The 12443-nt window shown below is 41.4% G+C and overlaps 1 protein-coding gene across 3 annotated transcripts in view; it reads right to left on the bottom strand.

Annotated features, from left to right (window-relative positions):
- The window catches only part of VAV3 (vav guanine nucleotide exchange factor 3), a 2320370-nt gene that overhangs the window by 1192411 nt on the left and 1115516 nt on the right, over positions 1 to 12443 (bottom strand). The window lies entirely within an intron of this gene.

Genomic DNA, 12443 nt, shown 5'->3' with positions numbered 1-12443 from the left:
TCACTGCCAGCATTTCCTTTTGGTTTATGTGCATGTGTAGCTGTCCTTGAGACCATAGGCCTTGGATACATTTGCCCTCCATGTGTGCTCCCCATCCTCGGTCTGAAGCGTCCGTGGTGATGGTTTGTTTTGTTTTTGGTTTGTTGAAAGGCAACCCTCTGTTGGACTGGCAGGCCTGAGCCTACCACAGGAAATCCTTTTGAAGGCAAGGAATGATTGGTATCCAATTTTCCAAACTGTGACTGTGTTGAGACCATACACTCCTTAGATACCATTGTAATTTTCTCATATGCAGCCTGGCCTGTGGTATCAGAATTATGCAGGATGCTATGTAACCCAGGGCCTGCAGGATTTTCCTTGCAGTAAGCTGAGTTTGTCTTGTCAGATTCATGAAGTAATCCGGAAGTTGTTTTTGTTTTTCTTCTGTGAGAAAGGCCATTTGGGTGGTTGTGTCTAGATCCGCACCCAAAAAGGTTATCCTTTGGGATGGAACCAGTCTTGATTTTTGGATGTTGACTGTGTATCCCAATGCCTGTAGTAGGTGGATGGCATAGGCCAAGTCTTTCATCAAATTTACCTTGTTGTCCGCTTGTATAAGGCAGTCGTCCAGATATGGGTAGATTTGAATCCCCTGAAGTCTGCAGTGTGCAATTACTGATGCCAGGCATTTCGTGAATACTCTGGGTGCAGTAGATAAGCCAAAGGGCAATGCTGAGAATTGATAATGCCCTGATCCTGCAAGAAATCTGAGGTGTCTTCTGCAGTTTGGTCAAATAGGGACGTGCAGGTATGCCTCCTTGAGATCTAGAGTCACCAGCCAAGACTCCTTGCCCAACATGGGAAGAAGTTGCTGTAGGGTCAGCATCTTGAATTTTGGCACAATGAGGTAAGTATTCAGTGCGGACAGGTTGAGAATAGGCCTCCATTGATTTTCTTTTCTTGGTACAAGGAATAGTCTGGAGTAAAATCCTTGGCCTTGTTCTGAAAGTGGTACCTTTTCTATAGCTTTCATTTGAAGCAAGTTGTTGATCTGCTTTAAAGCCTCTGCCCTCTGATTTGGTGGTAGGTTTGGCATTCCGTTTCTTTTGGCAAAGTGTGGAAGTGGAACCTGTATCCTTTGTCTATTATTTGCAGTGTCCATGTGTCCCTTGTAATATAATGCCAATTTTTTGAGAATAAAGCAAGCTTTCCGCCCAAGGGTGCTTCCAGTTGTGCCCTGGTAGGCGGAATCAGAGTAAAGTCATTGAGCCTGTCCTGGTGTAGTAGTTGTTGTTGCTGCTGTTGCACTACCTCTCTGGTTGGCAGGCTGCCACTGACGGCCTCTGTAAGAGCCCCTAGATTGGCCTCTGCCTCTGGGGCGTCTGTTCCTGCCTCTCTGGGCTCTGTCCGAGTCTGGAAAGGACCAATTCTTAGTAGGCCAGTTTCTGCTGAATCTCGGTGGTTGTACTTGCAGGAAATCCTTAACTGTTTGCACAGATTTTGCCTTTTCTTCATACTTTTTTAAGACCTCCTGAGCAGAGGAGCCAAATAAATTTTGTTTCTCCATTGGAGCATCCAGGAGTTTAGCTTTAACATGGTCTGGCAAAGATTGTTCCTTTAGCCAGGCATGCTACGAATAACTGCCCCAGTCATAGCTGACCTAAATGAAGCCTCCAATGCATCATAACCACACTTTAAGAAATGATTACTAACCTGCTGTGAGTTGTGTACCAAATCCTGAAGGGATTTACGGTCAAGGGGCTCAGGAGAAGAAAGCTTCTTATTCAGTTCATCTAACAAATACTCTTGGTACTGTATCATATGAAATTGACAATTTAGTGCCCTGACGGAAAGAGTTGCAGAAGTATATACCTTCTTTCCCAATCTCTCTAAAGCTCTAGACTCTCTTTCAGAAGGTAGAGGATTTTTGGCAGTGGCAGCCGCAACCCCTTTAGGGCCCAGAGTAATAGTTTCTGGGTCTGCAGAATGGGCTTTATACAGATGGAAATGAGAATCCGGGACCCTGTAGTATCTATCAGGTTTGGCAGGGGCTGGGGGGAGAGTATCAGGGACTGTACTGACATCATTGTACACATCATCAATTACATTCAAAACAGGAGGTATAGCTAAGGACCTATGCTGAGGCAAATGTAAAAAGGTCCTTAATCTTTTTCTAGAATCAGAGAATTCTTGACCTTGCCATTGAAAATGCTTTCTCATGGAGTGTAGAGTCTCACCAAAGGAAAACTCTTCAGGAGGGGAGGCCGAAGGGATAGATTCTTCAGCATCAGAATCCTCATAGGGCGAATAAGCCTCCTCCTGGTGGTCTGACAACTCAAATCCATCCGTGGACTCATCTGAAGATTGTGGGTCAGAGGGCTCAGTCCTGGGCCTTTGGTCTGGTGGAGGGTGAGAGGCCCTGTCCGGGTGAGGTTGTGAACCTCTAATTAAAGAAATAAGGTCCTCTGCAAGGCTGAGGATCTGAGAACTAGAGGAAGGCCTCTGGGAGGTAGTCTTGGGAGGCAAAGCTTTAGAAAGTTTAGCAGCTTTAGCCCTAGAGAAGGCCTTAATGGACATGGAAGCAGGGGGCCTAGCTGCCCCACGTGCAGGAGTAGATATGTCCAAAGGTATGGTGTCGGACATATCCTGGACACTGATTTCGGTAGGTAGCTCGGTAGCCGACTCAGCCGGTGCCTCCCGGGCTGCGGTGGTCGGTTGAGTGGATTCGGATGAAGGAATCTCTGAGGACTCGGTTTCGGCCGAAACCGAGACACTCGCGGTAGGCCTTACCGTGGTTTCAGCCGGAAACGCGGGCCGCGAGAGTCGGTCCTTGTCCTTCCGTTTTTTCACCAAATGTGATGTTGGAGTCTCCGACGGCATTTTATATGCAAAACTAGCCCCAAAAAATTCCTCTGCAAACTCCGACCAACGTCTAAGAGTTCGTCGGTTGAAGGAAGCACAGGCTGAACAGGACGATACGTCGTGGTCTGGGCCTAAGCAAGGAAGGCAGTAGGAATGGAAATCCTTATGAGGTATTTGTTTTCCCACAAATTAAACAATTATTTACTTTATCTGACATCGGCTGAGGCAAGAAAGAGTCCCCAATGGGGTACTTAGCTTTTTCGAAGTCTTCGGTAGCTGAAATCACTGGATCTGACCGACCGGCACTTGCGAGCAGCTTCTGCTTCGGGCACCACGCGGCAAGAAAGACTGAGGAAAATGGCGTCGGCTAATGCTTTTATACCCCAGGCGCTCTGACGTCGGGGAAAGTGCGACATCAGCCGAGGCCAGACCCAGACTTTGGAATCCTGCCGACCGAAGGGCTGCCTGAGGCAGGACAACCCATATGTTATGACTGCAGATGCATCCTTGAAGGACATCTTGTATTCACCAATTCCAAAACAAGAGCGCCCAGTATTTAATCCATTAGGATATTTCCCATAACTTGCACTTAGTGAGTGGTACTCTCTAATCTGGCTTCAATGTGCATTAGTTTCCTGTGTTGCCCATATCCTTACTTGGATAGGAAGAAGCTTCTCTGTTCACCAGTGAGAGTGGGGACCTTTGAGCAGCCTATCTGTCCCTGGAGGAGTGGTCTCAGCCCTAAAACTAGTAGCTTATTGGCCGTTTTGGGTCAATTCATATCTCTTTCAGTTTCCCTGCTTTAAAACCTGCATTTGCATGGTTTTGCGCGATTTTGCGGTTAGCGTAGCATCTGCAGCGCAGCTTAAATGGGTTTAAAGTATTCCCGGCTCCACAAAGTCTGCCCTTCACTTTTTCCCTTAGAACTGTTCTAAATCTCAAAGTAAGCACTCTATTTTCATTCCAAAGCCCTGCAGTTGCTTGTATAATTAATCTTACAAGTAAGCACTAATAAACTAAAGCACTACACCCTCTTATACTTGCTTTAAGGACTTGGCTCCCTATTGGTCCTTTTTGATCAGTCATAAAGTAGTTCCTTATACTATTCTGGCATGTCCAAAAGTCAGTTTCGGGTTTACTCTCCAGTCCAGCTGGTGAATCTGGGAATCTTGAGGCAATGTTACAACTGCCTTATGTACACAGACTACCCTCTCCTCCTCCCAACAAGCTCAAATATATGTGAGAGATGCAACTATATAGCCAAACTGGAGGCTGAGCTCTCTCAACCCAGTACTGGCGCAGTCAGTCAGGAGGAGATGGTAACCACACACACCATAAATCCAGTCTCACATAGACCTATCGCAACAGCAAACCAAACAGATAAACACACAAAAACATACTCGGAGGCTCTAAATAAAAATCTGCCCAAGCAGCAGAGACCTCCAAAGCAAACATCCAAGCAACCGCTACCCCACAACAATACCCACATATCACATAGTTCACAAAGTCAATGTGCCACACAGTCACAGCCCTTAAGGCTAAACAACACACCTAATACACTTGTAATAGGGGACTCTATTGTCAGACACACTGACGTCCCATTCACCAGGCTGAACAAGGAGAAGGTCACTGTAAGCTGCCTGTCAGGTGCCAGGATCTGCCAAATAACACAAGCACTCAGGTCACTCCAAAGCAAGTACAAATATGACTATGTCATTGTCCAAGCTGGTGTGAATGACCTGAGACGTACCTCCCTGGACTACATGAAAAGAGACATAGAGGAGCTCTCTGATCATGTAGCCCAGGCTGATATGACCCTGACCTTGAGTAGCATCTTATCCTCACCAAGAATTATGCCACAGTATAAAGACAAAATGATCAATTTTAACAATCGGCTAAAGTATTGGTGTCATTCAAAGGGGATCCAGTGTCTGTCAGCCTGGGATGACATGCTCGACAAGCCACGTTGCTTCGCTAGGGGACGGCTTGCACCTTTCACCCCTGGGATTTCAAATACTGGCTAAGGCTCTTGCCACCCCCATAGTGCCTTTTTTAGGCAAGGCTCAAAAGACAAACCCACCTCCATAGACAACACAAGGAAAAAGAAACTAAGGGTAATGCTGCTCAACGCCAGAAGTCTAAACCTCAAGATGCACGCACTCGAGGCTCTTCTCAGTATGGAGAATATCAATATCTGTGCAGTAACAGAAACCTAATTCAAGGCTGCCGTGAGCACCCCAGCATTACCAGGTTATACCTTATACCATGCTTTCTGGCCCCAAAAGTCAGACCGAACCACAAAAGGAGGGGGAGTATCCATATTCATCAAAGATACCCACATCTCCAGGTTAGTGGCACTGCACGAAGCATCGGAGATCATCCATGTGCAACTAACAGTGGGCAAAACTGCCTTTCAGTTTGTAGCCTGCTACAGACTACCCTCCCAAACTCAGGAACCCCACTCGGCTTTCCTGAGAACACTGGAGAATATGAAGGTCTCTCCAAACACCATTATATTGGGTGACATCAACTACCCAAACATAGACTGGGAGCACTACTCAAGCCCAAACACCCTCGCTCAATGGTTCCTAGAATTTATAAACTCAAATGCTATGGAACAACTGGTCACCACTCTAACAAGAGGGGAAAACATATTGGACCTGATCATCACCAACATGGGGACTCTATGTTCCATATCAGAGGTATACCCCTCATTGGTAAGATCTGACCAAAAATTAATCTCACTGGACATCCATATCCCATCCACACACCCAGCCAAGGAAACCACGGTGAAGAACTTCTCAAAAGCAAACTTCACACTTCTCAGAACCAAGGTGGAATCCTTCACAGCCCCTGGGCCAGTGGAAAATACTGCCCAAACCGCAGAATCCTTTACAAACGCATTCTATGTACACCTACAGGAATGCATGGATCGTGCTCAAATAAAACCAAGACTCACTCCTCCAAAGGCAGGAGACCTGTCTGGTGGACCCCAGCCATAAATAAGCTATACAACAGAAGGAGGAAGCTGCTACATGATAGTGCAAAATCCCAAAAAGGGAAGACATCTCTGATCAGTACTAGCAAAAAACTACGATCCCTCATAAAATCATCTAAGGCCAGCTTCAAAAGAAAAATTGCACAAGATGCTAAAGATAATCAAAAGGCCTTCTTTAGTTATGTCAGGAACCTGGGTGGCAACTCCCAGATATGCTCTGAGTTAGTGCAAAATGACAAAAAATACACTGAACCCACAGACATAGCCAACATCCTGGTAGACAGGTTCAGTGCACACTTCTCCCCCCCTTTCCCCCAAAAGAGAAAATGTCTATCCCAACAGAGTATAGCCTCCCTGACATCACAGATGCACAGGTGAGAGCTGCCCTCTCCAAAGCAAAAAACACAGCATCAATGGGACCGGACGGTGTCCCGGGCTGCGTCTTACATGAGCTCCAAGAAGAACTGAACCCTCACATAAAGTCACTGTTCAGTCTCGGCCTTACTACAGGATATGTACCCAAGGAATGGCGTACAGCAACAGTGGCCCCACTCCACAAAGGTGGTGCCACAACAGACCCCGGAAACTATCGCCCTATAAGCCTGACTAGCCTGGTCTGCAAAGCTATGGAGCGTATCATCATGGAACTCATAAACAAAGACATTGGGAACCTCCAAACACTGGATCCTACCCACTTCGGCTTTGTTAAGGGCAGATCTTGCCTCTTGAACCTGGTCGACTTCTTTGAAACAGTCACCAAGGCCATAGATGAAGGGAAGGTAGTCGACACAGCCTACCTCGCAAAACCCTTCGACACAATACCCCACTCGGGCATCATAAATAAGCTCACCAGCTTAAATATCAACCCCTATGTCACAAGATGGGTTGCAAACTGGCTCAGGGATAAAACCCACATGGTCAGAATTGCAGGTGCCATGTCAGAGTCTAAACCAGTTACAAGTGGGGTCCCAAGACTCAGTCCTGGGACCTCTCTTGTTCGGAATATATTTCTCTGAGGTACAGGCTAACACGGGAGGACTATGGCTGACCAAGTTCGCAGATGACTGCAAACTAGGTGCCATAATCGACTCGCCGACTGACACAAGCATCCTCCAAAAGGGTCTCACAGAGACAGATAACTGGTGCCAGAGCCGTGACCTAAAGCTAAATGCCAAAAAGTGCATAGTCATCCCCTTTGGGAAAAACAAAGTGCCCACAAATTACCACATAGGTGGTAATCCATTAATCTGGAAGAAGTAATTAGGGATTTGGGGACCCAAGTAGATAGCAATCTCTCCTTTGACAATCACGTTGCCAAAGTGGTTAGAAAGACCTTCTATATAGCCCACCTTATCACGAAAGGGTTCACATCTAGATCAAGAGAGGTCATTGTGCCCCTCTACTCATCAGGCCCATAACTGAATACAGTGCCCCATTTGGGATGTACCTTACCCGACACCTGCAGCAACTGCAAAGACCCCAAAAGTACCTCACCAAGAGGATCAAGGGACTCAAACAGATGCCCTACACAGTTAGGATAAAGAAACTCCAGCTCTACTCAGTTGCTTACCACCTACTCAGAGGCGATCTGTGCCTGACATATAAAGCCATATCCAAACCAGAATTAATGGACATGCTCCAATTCAGGAAATCCAAATCCCTTAGAGCTACACGCTCCAGGGACTTAAACCTCAGCACAGAAATAAATAGGACATGCTGGAGGGACAGATTCATATCCCAGAGGCTCCACTCACTCTGGAACAAAATCCCAATCCATGTTAGGCAGAGCCCCTCAATGACCCTCTTCAAGAGAAATCTTGACGAGTGGATGGGAGATCGTAGGTTTACCCCTGGGATCTCTTCTGTGTCCCTACTCGACAGAGGCACAGTAAACTAACCTTAAAAGGGCTATCGTCTGTGACCTACTATACAGAGGCACAGTCAACTAATCTAAAAGGGTGGCGAAAGCCAAACACACTCTGGCTAGGCTTATAAATGCCCTAGGGCAGATAGCCTAGTATCAACCTATGAACCTATGAAACTATGAACCTATTCACAATGCCATCACATAAAGTCATTATTGGGCAAACCCAGCTAATGTGATTACTTTAGAGCTTTGTATTTAAATCTTACAACTTAGCTTGCACAACAGTAATTATCCCTATATTATTGTAGTATTTTCCAAGATATGTTACATATTCCTTTGGGTGAGACATTAAACCAAGGTTCTATCAACATGAATTGGTCATAGCTTATGTGGATACAAAAGATCCCATGACATTATCTAAAAAGGGTAGTCAGCCTTTATTCATACAAAAGAAAAATGTGCTTGCATATTTTCATGCTTCATTACATCATTAGTTAAAATATTTACACAAACTATGTCTCCTGCAAAAAAAAAAATGCGCAGGCAAACAATTTTCTATTACATTCTTTTACATTATATTCACTTTATAAAACCATTTCTACAGTTACTGTTTCAATATTTTCATTTCTCCACATTTTCTTACATTTTCTCCAACTCTATGAGGTTCTACAAAAATGTCTCTAAGTTTCCTCCTCTTGACAAACATCCCATTTGCTTTCATCATATTCATATTTATTAACCCTTTCACAGACAATTTAAAGTTAACTGACACAAAAAACAAAAAGAACACATTGTCATTTCTGTTGCTCTTTCAGCCATTTTTTTCCCCTTTTTGCCTTTTTTTTCTTAAGCCAAAAAATTAAACTAATGAATATATACATATAAATATATATATATATATATATATATATATATATATATATATATATATAGAAACAATCCCCAAAGGAGCCAGCAGAATCGTCGTCAGCACTTTTGTAGCGTACACCAACCAAATCCTGGTTGTATAAACAAGATGTATCACAAATACACGAAAATGTAGTCACTGGTTTAGTGCTCACTTCATTGACGTGCACCAACCAAGACCTCGTTGTATGGAAAATAAGTCCAAAAGCACTAAAATATGATCACTGGCATATAAATGCGAAGACTCCAGGCAGATAAATAAGTAAAAACAGGTTTATTCACATAAGCGCTTTCACGGCTCTATGTCGCCGCTTCATCAGACAAACAACCAGAACATAACTGCAAAGACTTTTAAAAACATGTAGCATGTTCGCCAACCAATGGTAGACGGACATCTGTTTAAAGTGCTACGCTAAGATAAATTCATTACTTTAATAAATAAATAAAACATGTCTGTTAGGGACTCTAATAAGTGCTATTTTTCTATTTGCTAAAATGCTATGATAACTAATACTTAATTAAAATCTAAAAATGAAAATACATATGCCAAACATAATCACATTTTCTCTATAAAATCTAACACTTATTTTTATTGCATTGATGTCCTGTAAGCTGTCACCCTATGATCTAACGCTAACTTCTGCTGCCACTGTATGTGGCTAAATATACTTATGCTTGATAAAAATCTAAAAATACATATACCAAACATGATCACATTTTCTCTGATGGAATCTGATGCTAGTTGACTACATTGACATCATATAAACTATCACCCTATAGACTAACACTAATTTATACTGCCACTATATATAACTAAAAACTAAATATACAAATGTCAAGAATGCAACAATTCATAATCACTTTTTCTAATAAAATATAATACTTGTTAATTACTTAAACAAACAATCATAAATGTCATATAACCTAACTTAAATACTGGCTCAATGTGTATCCCTATATGCATAGGACTATATATAGGTAATAGAAATGCATAAGAATAATAATATACAACTAATGCAAAAGTCTTCTACTTTTCAAATAGGGTTTCAGGGAAACCACCTCATTTAAACCTCTTCCTCTGTGGGCTCCCAACCTTAGTATCCAACCTACTTCAGCTTCTTCCGTATTATTTGTGATGTCCCCGAGCCTATTGGAAATCCTTTGCTGATACATCACTTGAAATAAAAAAGTGTGTTGTGCTCCATATTTTAAAGTGTGCTTGGCCAGGGCACTGTATTCATCTCCCCTTGATAAACAATACTTGTGGTCCCTTATACGCTCTCGCAATGACCTGTCCATCTTTCCTACATAAAAACAAAAACAATGGACACAATGTGCAACATATACAATATGTCTGCAAGCACAATCAGAATCCACTCTGATTTCCCATAATTTGCCTGTGTCAGGATGTTTAAAGTAATGAGATTCATCAATGTGCTGACATTGGGGACATGTTCCACATTTATTTGTACGCTGTAACCCTGAGTGAGATACACTATATGTGCATTGATGTGTAGAATTGTGACATAAAAGTCTCTTTAAGCTATTCATGTTACTGAATGTAAAATGAGGTTTCATCCCAACCATTTCCTTCACTCTTTTATCTGTCGTCAGGATGTTCCAATTACTGGCTACTGCTTGCATGGCTAGGTGTACATTATTGCCATATGGTATTACAAATGACTCATACCTAGATCTACATGAGTCTCTCAATACTAGTCCAGAGTGCTCAGAAAAGAATGGTTGTGCTCTATTTGCCCTAAGTTGATCTATATTCATGTAAACTTTACGAATTTCATTGGTATGATACCCTCGATTCACCAAACCTTCCTCTAATAGAGATAATTCTCCATGAAAGAGGTCTTCTGAACTAGACAACCTGGACAAGCGCATTGCTTGTCCTTTAATGATGTTAGTGAAAATATGTGGACTATGCATGCTTTGTCTATGCAAATATGAGGGCTTGTAACATGGTTTGCGATGTACTTGGGTGCAAACATGCCCTCCCTTTTTATACACAATAACATCCAAATAGTTGATACTATGAAAGGAATACTCCATAGTAAATCTCAAAAAAGTACTAGTCTGATTAAGTTTCCGATGGAAGTCATTCAAAGATTCTACTGTTCCTTCCCATACAAAAAACAAGTCATCGACAAACCTCTTGAAGAATCTGATATGGGCATTGCCAATGATGTGTTTAAGTTCAAAGGTGGCCATGACTATGTTGGCATAACTATTGGCACAACTCGTGCCCATGGCCACCCCTTTGTCCTGCTTATAACAGACATTATTAAACAAGAACACATTGTTGTCCAGAACTAGTTCCAAGAGAAGACACAAAAAATCAACCTTATGTAAATCTAATTTGAAAATTTCGGTCAAAAAGCGCTTACGTAAATAAATCTGTTTTTTACTTATTTATTTGCTTGGAGTCTTCACATTTATATGCCAGTGATCATATTTTAGTGCTTTTGGACTTATTTTCCATACAACGAGGTCTTGGTTGGTACACGTCAATGAAGTGAGCATTAAACCAGTGACTACATTTTCGTGTATTTGTGATACATCTTGTTTATACAACCAGGATTTGGTTGGTGTACGCTACAAAAGTGCTGACGAAGATTCTGCTGGCTCCTTTGGGGATTGTTTCTATACATTTTTTCATCGGGATTTTGTGTTTTTTATATATATATATATATATATATATATATATATATATATATATATCGGTCTATATTAAAACATCGAATGTTCTAAATAGCGAAGGCTGACATGAGCAAAAATGCAGGACCTCAACGTTTTTTTTTTTTTTTTTATTGCAGTACAGTGAAGATCGGGGTATTTTCCCTTTCTTCACTGTAGTGTGATCTCGGAGTTGGAATATATATTTAGTGGGGGGTGTGTGGGCACAGCCCCCCACAATAACATTTCGAGGTCCTGCATTTTTGCTCATGTCAGTGTTTGCTATTTAGAACATTTGATGTTCTAATATAGACCCATATATATATATATATATATATATATATATATATATATATATATATATGTATATATATATATATAAAATTTATTTATTTACATTTGTTGACCGGGAAAGTCCACTGGGCTAGAAACCCATTTTCAGTGGTGGCCCGGGGAGAGTAGCTCCACATGTAATCAAATATTGTACAGAACAGATACAAAGTGAAAGAGATATACATACATTAGCGTAGAGTGGGGAGTAATGGTATACAGTTAATAAATAATTATCAGACTGTATGAATACATAATAACATACTTTCATACATAATAATATACTTTCAGTCACAAGAAAGTAATCAGAATCATTAGTAAATTGCATATATATATATATATATATATATATATATATATATATATATATATATATATATATATATATATATATATATATATATATATATATATATATATATATATATATACACACACACACATACATACACATACAAACAACATTTTTCATTACGATATGATACCATTCATTTCTGTTTTCTAGTACTACTTCTTTTATAACTTTCAATTCCTTAATTTTCCTATAATATGCTGCTGCTTTTCCTTCTTTTTCTTTTCTGTTCTATCCAGTATTCCTCTATATTTTGTCTTTAAAAAAATGACAGTTACTCTCTCTTTTTCTAATGTACCATCACCTTCAACACCCGATGCAAATGTAATGAGGTCAGGAATACTACATGGGTTATTAATTCTAAATTACATTCTTTTATTCATTATACAGAAAAGAGTAGAGGAACTTCTCCACTGCCCTGGCCAAATTATCCCTAGACAGTATGATCTCTTCTGAAAAAGAGG

Source organism: Protopterus annectens, chromosome 10.part0 (assembly GCF_019279795.1).
Source record: "Protopterus annectens isolate FY-2018-M chromosome 10.part0, PAN1.0, whole genome shotgun sequence".
NCBI lineage: Eukaryota > Metazoa > Chordata > Ceratodontiformes > Protopteridae > Protopterus > Protopterus annectens.
This window is presented reverse-complemented; position numbering and strand designations above follow the sequence as displayed.